Consider the following 8,704-nt stretch of genomic DNA (forward strand, 5'->3'; position numbering starts at 1 on the left):
TGGAGGAGGCGGCGGTGGCGGTGGCGATCTAGTAGAGAGATCACTCCTCACCGTACTTGGCCATCTCCCTGCCAAATCTTCTCTCATGCATGTTGGCGGACAATCTTCGATTATGCTCCGTTCTGCATCATCGTTGCTTATAGTCTAATTCCTCGCTAATTTTTTCAAAGGAAGAGGAAGAACAATTGATGTTCTTTTTGGAGTAGTGAATGCCTCATTTTATTTGTTAAAGATCAACAGTCTCATCTTTATCTCACTGCTACATTCAGATGGATTGACGGCAACTGCTGCTGGTGATGATGACTGTGCCTCAGGGTCTGCTAAAAGGTAGAGAAAGAACCAGTTCAGGGGCATCCGCCGTGGCCCTTGGGGTAAGAGCATCTCCAGCCGTTCGGGCCCACAGACACTTGAAATATCATCGCCTGGGGCGAACCGGCGATAATCTCGGTGTGGGGCCAATCGAGTTCCCAGCCACCGCCCCAGGTTGGCCCCAGACGCGGTCTTTTGAAACATGAAATCGGCCAAAACACTACACAATTTCGTCCAAACTAGGCGATTTCATTGATATTTTACAAAAAAACTTAAGAACACAAATGAAAACACAAACTAAAAATGACTACGCCTAGCCATCGCCGCGGCCCGCCTTCTACATACCTAGGAGCCTGTAGAACCGGGTGTAGTCGCCACCATCGTTGTTGACGTCGTGCTAGGTGCTGCCGCGTCCCTGCTGCACCCCTGACCAGCGTCGCCGATGCGCGGGGGGTTGGACGGCCCGGGCACATCCTCATCGTCGCTGTCGAGGACGACCACGACGCCCTTCTCGCGTCCGCGGCGTCGAGCTTTGATTTCCTCGAAAGCCTGGCGCTGGCGCTCCATCTGCTCGTGAATGTAGTCCTCCTTTGCCCACTTGAGGCCGGTCTCCTCGTCGGCCATGTCCTGGTGCTCCTTCTTCACGGGGAGCAAAACTGGCTCGGTCTTCGCCGGACGAGGCGGTAGGAACGAGGAGAGGGGCGGCCGCCCTCATTGATGACGAGGGCACCGCCGCGGGTACGATGCCCAAGTGGCGTATCCTGCGGCTCTGGCTTGACGGGGCAAAGCGCCGGCGAGCCGGAGGACAGAGACCCGGAGCCCGACGACGAAGATGTTGTCGTCTACATTCGCTGCAGTGTCTAGAAGTTGCTGCGACAGCGAGAAAAGGAGGGGGGCGCAGGGTACTCCAGGCGCGGCGTGTTGTCGGCCTCGATGTGCTCGAGGATGGCTTCAAGGGTGCGGTCGGGGATGCCCCTCCATAGGCGCCGTCCCTCGGAGTTGTGGGGGCCACGGGGCTCGATGTTGTTGGTGGCGGAGACCCCCTCCTCATGGCGCCGCTCGAAGTACGTCATCCGCAGCGCGTTGCTGTCGGGGGCGAACCTCGGCTGGTTCCGCCGCGGATCCGGCAGCGAAGACCCGATGCGTGCAATTTCGGCACGCCGGGTAGCTCCGGTGGGCGCGGGTGGCACCGGGACCCCACCGGCGCTGAGCCTTCAGGTGCCCGGCACCCGCATGTCCGGGGGCGCCGGGTACTCCGGCTTGTAGAGGAGGCGTGCCACATCCTCGCGCAGATGGCGGCGGCCGAAGCCGTTAGCCGCTGCGCCGTCGTCTGGGAAGCGCTCGGCCATTGCCTTCAGCTGGGGAGAGAGTGGGAGGGAGAGGCGTCGGCGGCGAGAGGTAGAGAGAAGGCGTCGGTGGCGAGAGCTTTGTGCGTTCACCGGCGAGGGAGGACGGCTTTTATAGCCGCGGATGGGCGGTGGGAGAGCTGCCGCCGTGTGCCGGGTGACCGGAGCGGGCGGGACACGGGTCGCCACGCCTTCACTACGCCGCCCGTGAGGCATCAATGGAAGGCTGACCGGCGCAACAGCCTTGGCATTGTTTCCAGCGGGAATCGAGGCGATGAGGATGACGAAGGCGGCGAGTCGCTGACTCAGCGGACCCACTCCTTTTCGCGCCAAAAACGTTTCTCCCGGCGTCCCCGGGCGTCCCTAGCGTGCCGGGTTCGGACTGAGTCCGCCGGCGTCAAAATCGACCCTAACCGGCGAAAACTGAGTTTCTGAGGGCGCGACTGGGCTGAAATTTCTGCGCCGGCGACGAAAAAGGACTTCGGGAGGGAGGGAGGGGGGAAGGCGGGGGGCACAGCTGGAGATGCTGTAAATGGGCTGCTGAAATAAGAGATCCTCGCAAGGGTGTCCGTGTCTGGCTTGGCACTTACAACTCTGCCGAGGAAGCTGCCAAAGCCTATGATGTTGAAGCCCACAGAATTCGTGGCAAGAAGGCAAATGTTAATTTCCGAGAAGAAGCTCCTATGTCTCCTCAGCAACGCTGTGCTGAGCCTACCTCTGTGAAGGTGGCCAAGTTCAACACCGAACAGAAGTCGGTGCTCACTGATCAACACCATGGGCAACGCAGATGTGTATTCCTGCCCTACTGTTGACTACACCTTAAATCAGCAATTTGTGCAGCCTCAGAACATGTCGTTTGTGCCTACAGTGAATGCAGTTGAGGCCCCTTTCATGAATTTTTCCTCTAATCAGGGGAGCAACTCCTTTAGTTGCTCAGACTTCGGCTGGGAGAATGATATCAAGACCCCTGACATAACATCTGTGCTTGCATCCATTCCCACCTCAATAGAGGTCAATGAATCTGCATTTCTGCAGAACAATGGCATCAATTGAACGGTACCTCCTATGATGGGTAATGCTAGTATTGACCTTGCCGACTTGGAACCATACATGAAGTTCCTGATGGACGATGGTTCAGACGAGTCAATGGACAACATTCTAAGCTGTCTTGTGCCCCAGGACGTTGTTGGCAACATGGGCCTTTGGACCTTCCATGACATGCCCTTGTCTGCTGGTTTCGACTGAGGGAATCGAGGTCGCTGGGTGCCTGTATATATAGACAAAGGGTAGGCATATGCATTGTGGAAATAAACTCAATTGTTATGCACTTCAATTTCCATTTCATTGATCATTATCCTTTATCTTGTTTCAGGAATAAGTATTTTGGGCATCAACAAGTGCTTGTCTCCGGTGCCTCTAGAGTCGAGCAGTAGCGATGTCAGTCTATGGTTATGTCTAGCTTAAATGGTCAGGAGACTAAGGTCTTTCGCAATAGACCTCTGTCTTGTACCCGCAGACTATATATCTATCTATGAGACTAGTATGTGATGGGAACTGCTTATTTTGTATTCCTATTTCTACCTTATTGTAATTGCTACAAGTGGCTATAAACCTTTTAAATTTGAAGCCAGTGTTTGGTATGTTGTGCTTAATTTTTCTAATACGCTAGTTCTTCATTTGCTGCAATACTGGAACTCTTTTGGAGTATCTTGCCATGGTTGTTAGGGTAAGTGACATGGCATAAACATAAGGTATCATACTGGGCCAACATTCTCCTTCAAAGTTTATCAAAGTATAGCTTTACTTGTAGTAGCAGTGTTCTAGCACAAGTTGCAGATACTGGCTTGGGAAAACAACTTGTGGCTCAAGTAGTATTGGACTAGTCTACTCTTGCAACTCTTGAGGTAGCTACATTTCCATTGTCACACCTGCCTCAAATGTCCATGGCTTGGGGGGCATGTCTTGTTGCCCTGTACTGCATAACAAAATTCTGTTTTTGTTAGGTGAAATCATAACCGCTCTTGGATTTTGAAGTAGAGAGTAGACTGTAGAGAATTCCGTTGAAAAGGGAGAGTGGACTGTAGAGACTCTTGCTTTGTACAAATGAGAATTGCATGCTTGATGCTGCGATATCTGATTTGAAATTTTTTCTGCTTCCATTGGTCATTATGCGCACATTCTTGTTTTGACCCTGTTCAGTAGGAGAACCCAATTGGAAATTTGTTTCACAGAAATCCTACTGTTGCAAAGTTCTTGCACAATGTTGACCAGGATGGTAATGTAGTAAAATGATGTCGTGTTATTTTTCAATTTCGTTTTCCTAAAGTTGGGAAAACCGAAAGGATAAGGCCCTGCTTTTGCACTGCACGGAAGGGAGTAGCTGATGCCAAAATCTGGACGTGTGAATCAAATGATCTGGTGTGTAAGTTTTGTAAGACTCGGACGAAGCCCTGGATAAGTGCACGGCAGCGAGGCGGTTCCTCCACCCAAATCAGCTAAAAAGCTTTGGAAGTCCAGAAATCGGCTCCCAGCCCAGAGAATGCACCAGAAACTTCAATGTTCATGACACCAGTTCTGATATCATATTTGATAAGATTCAGAAATGAAGCAGCATCCGCTGAATTCTCTGATGCCTCCCATGCCTAGTCCTGCTACAAGCATCTAAAGGTGATGGTGACCAAATAAACCTCAAGTCAGCTAGCGTTTCAGAAATGTCAAGTCAAGCATCCCTTCCTACTCTTTATAGGAAGATGTAATGGACCATTCGACAGTACCTGATCTGGTGCCACAATCACACACAACTTGAATGCTTGATCATGTTGTACTCAACAGATGAAGACCACATCATTTTGATTGTGACGTGTACTGAAGCATACAACCCCCGCATTGCTTGACAAATGAAATGTTGGGTCGATTCCCATCCTCTCGCTCAACCCCCATTGGAGTTAATCCCTCCTAGCACCCTATTCGGTAGAGCAAGCTAAAAATCCCTCCCAAGACCGAGTTCTATACATGAAACACTATAAAACATACCAATGAAGAAGACTGTTGGCACGCAACACGAGAAGCAAGGTAACAACAAAGCACAATGAACAAATTTCCACGATCCCATCGTGACATGCCAAAACAAGTTTCATGCAATTGATTAATTCACATGACTGCTATTTCCACAAGAAAATTAATCTACTCCGTCCGATCCATATTAATTGATGTTGTTTTAGTACAACCTTTGGTACAAAGTTATACTAAACTAGCGTCAATTAATTTGGATAGGAGGGAGTAGTATTATTTATGTTCAGCCACAAGAAGGCTGGAAGAAGAATTACTTCAACATCTTGCTCGTAGCAGCTCCGTTCTCACCTTCTGTTTCTCTAGATAGTCTTCAATTATCCTTCATCTGATTGCATACATGCGGAAGGTTTAGTAGTAATCAATGCAGTGATTGTGGTCATCGCTAGATGGTCTACGGATCTGGATGTAATTTTTATTATTTCTAGTGTCCATTGTATTGCCGTGATAGAGGACGAATAGATCGAAAGTTTTCTCACAAAAAAACAAAATTAATAGTTAAAAATGAGTTCAAGACTACACACCTACAACCATGCATTTCAACATCTTAAGATAGGCACGCTAAGAAAAGTTCACGGTGTAGAAGGGAGCCATGAGAAATGCATTTGCTTGGTGCAGTAATCTTCATAAACCATATGCTTTTTTACTTTCTTTGAAAAAGGGCATTTTATTCATCCATAATGAAGCATCAAGGGGATACAAAACACCATGATTACACATCTGGCCTCTGCATAGTTAGGACGCACACAAATGATTACACCAGCAAATAGCAAAGCCATAGAAGACCAATGGTATGCCTAGGTGGATGAAAAAGAAGAACAACATTAATCCTCGTCGAGCAGGTGCAGCCACCAAAAATATGGTACAAACGTGATATCCATGCAAGCTGTAAATCATGCACACACCAAGCAAATAGCCAGTGTTGGAGCCAGTTGTTGCATGTGCGAGAGAAGACGCAACCACCGAAATCTCACCTTGGAGACAATTCGGTAATCCCATGCTTCCATCGTCTTGTCAATGGTAAATCTAGGTACCTAGACAACATAACACGAGTTGTCACTGTCCCTCTAAGGCCTCGATTACCACCAGAAAAAAATGCCACACACCATCTTGGTAGCGCGATGTCTCAACGAAGGATATCCGCTGCTTGCCGCCACGCTCTGCCTCGATTGGCTTAGCCACCCAAAACAGGGCACCGACAAGACATGGAAGCATCCATCGCAACAAAAACCTGCAATCATTCACACCCCCTAACCAATGCTACTCCAAGACGATGCTCCCAGGAGAGAGAAACAACACCAATGATGTCATCGTCCAATCCAATATCACCCAGACCTAGGGTTTCCCTCGGAGCAGCTGATAAGTAGGCAGAAACGGCATCAACGACCGCTTCAACAAGGTAACGACATGCAAAGGCGTCGCGATTGTCGGATCAAAAAAGTTCGAGCACGGATTCCCCCCCCCCCCATCTTGCCGCAGCCAAACAATCTGTCCCACGGCACGTCGGTCGAGACAGAACCATGCCTCCACAACATGTAGCGACCGAGCCATAAGCCATGGTCTAGCCGGGAGCCACCGAGCCCAGCTTCCGCGAGCCCAAGTCTGTGGACACACAAATTTCCTCTCGCATCCGTCCACAGACAAGGGGGACCAGTCTGCGGACACGGGTGCGGGAGGCGGCTATTCAACGCTGCCCACATACATTTCAACCCGCATTTGAACTAACCAGACGAAATTCATGCCAACTGAATGATATTCATCAAAGTTCAGATAGAAAATAACACAAATCAATACATAGCATGCATCTAGTACAACAATGTCTCAAATTCGACTAGATTAAGCGGATGTCCAACAAGTTTATCATCAACAGATCATGCCCTTCCACACATACTCCCTCTTCAGCTTCATCCAATAGTGTGTGTACGTAAATGGCCTTTCCTCTGTCCTGTGCTACATCACGGTAGCGCGTGCAGGCTACATAATGTGTAGACCAACATTGAGTGAACGAGTCAATTAACAACTTGACCAAGAAGCAAAAAACTTACAATCTCATTCTCTGGCGCATGCAATGGCCACCTTGCCTCCAGTTGATGAACCATGTTACAAAACTTGGTGATGCTGGTTTGGATAGCGTATCAGCGATACGTTAATGACCTCACATTGCATTCTTGAATGATGTACATGTCATGGGGTGCAATGTGCTTTCGTATGTGAAATGATTCATGCACTTGCTGTCAGAAGGTCCCCATTCTACTCCTGCTTACAAAATCCACGGATATGGCCAATTACGCATCACACAACAACTCATCCTTCATGGTAGAGTAGCACGCCATCCTTCGTACTCTGAAAAACGACATAGCGTTCCAAAATAAGCTCAATGGCATTTGACCGAACACCTGTCGAGCATGGTGTCTGCCATGGAGGTCATCTACAGGGGGCAAGTACCTAGGTACAAATGGCCCCAGAGTGGACATCACCGTCGTAGAGGTGAGCGGGCGCATCAGTGCTGGTTGTGGACCTCCAGCAATGCCTCTGTGGCGGCCGGAGACGGCGGAGGTGGAGGTTGCGGATGCAAAGCAAGGGAGAGAAGGGGCGGAGTGGAAGAAAATGAGACCAGGAGGGGGTATTGGGTGGGTTGGGCGGTGTCGGAGTCCTACGTATCTGCTGTCTGGACTCCCGCAGCCCCCCTTTGTCTCCAATTTGTGGGAGAACACATGTCCGGACCACTCGGCAGCTGGTACAAGCCCGTGTTGGATGGCTTCCGCGGTCCGGACGTATGTGGGTGGTTTGAGGGTGAGATGCCCTAACAGTGTTATAGCACGATCGAGTTGCAGATACTTGGTTAGGATAACAACTTGTTCTCAAGTGGCATTGTACTAGTTTGCTCTTTTGTCCAAATACATTTTGTGTTCAAGTGGAAAGTAGAGAATAGCAATCGCCGATCCTTCAGTTGCACCGAATTCTTGAGTTAGCTACATTTCCATTGTCACACCTGCCTCGAATGTACATGGCTTAGGGACTTTGTCTGGTTGCTCTATATTGCATAACAAATTCCTTTTTTTGTTAGGTGCAATCTTTTCCACTCTTGGGTTTTGAAGTAGGGAGTAGACTGTAGACTTATGTAAAGAAGGGAGAGTGGACTGTAGAGACTCGTGCTGTATACAAATGAGAATTGCATGCTTGATATTGAGATATCCAATTGGAACATTTTCTGTTTCCAATGGTCATTACGCTCACGTTCTTCTTTTGACCCTGTTCCGTAGAAGAACCCAATTGGAAATTTGTTTCATAGTTTGAATGAAAGTCTAGAGGTTCAAAGCTCTTGCACGGTGTTGACCCGGATGGTAATGTACTTCAAAAAATCATGTTATTGTTCAATTTTGTTTTCCTAAAGTTGCAAAAGCTGGAAGGAATATGCTCTACTTTTGCATTGCAGGAGAGGGAATAGCTGTACCAAGGCCGAAGACTAGGCATGGGAATCAAATGACCCGACGTCTAAGCTTTGTGAAACTAAGGGAAAGTCAAGGATAAGTTCTCGGCAGGGAGTCAGTTCCTCTCGCAAAGTCATCCCGAGTGCTTTAGATATCGAGATCATTGCTTCCGAGGGGTATCCAACACATTTGCCAAAATCGGCACGCAGCACAGAGATTTTGCTAGAAACTTCATCAATTCCTCCAGCAGTCATGATCTCAGATTTGATATGATTCAGAAGTAAAACAACATCCACTGCATTCTCCGATGCCTCCCATGCCTTAGCCCTGCTACAAGCATGGAATGGTAATGGCTGCGAAATAAACCTCAAGTAAGCTAGCGTTTTGGAACTGTTAAGTCAAGCATCCCTTCCCACTCTTTATAGGAAGAGTACTGGACCATTTGACAATACCTTGTCTGGTGCCACAATCACACACAACTTTAATGCTTGATCATGTTGTACTCGACTCATGAAAACCACATCATGTTGATTGTGACTTGTACTGAAG

The 8,704-nt window shown here is 48.6% G+C and overlaps 1 pseudogene; it reads left to right on the top strand.

Annotated features, from left to right (window-relative positions):
* The window catches only part of LOC119333240, a 14,409-nt pseudogene that overhangs the window by 2,761 nt on the left and 2,944 nt on the right, over positions 1 to 8,704 (top strand).

The sequence above is a fragment of the Triticum dicoccoides genome, chromosome 7A, assembly GCF_002162155.2.
Source record: "Triticum dicoccoides isolate Atlit2015 ecotype Zavitan chromosome 7A, WEW_v2.0, whole genome shotgun sequence".
NCBI lineage: Eukaryota > Viridiplantae > Streptophyta > Magnoliopsida > Poales > Poaceae > Triticum > Triticum dicoccoides.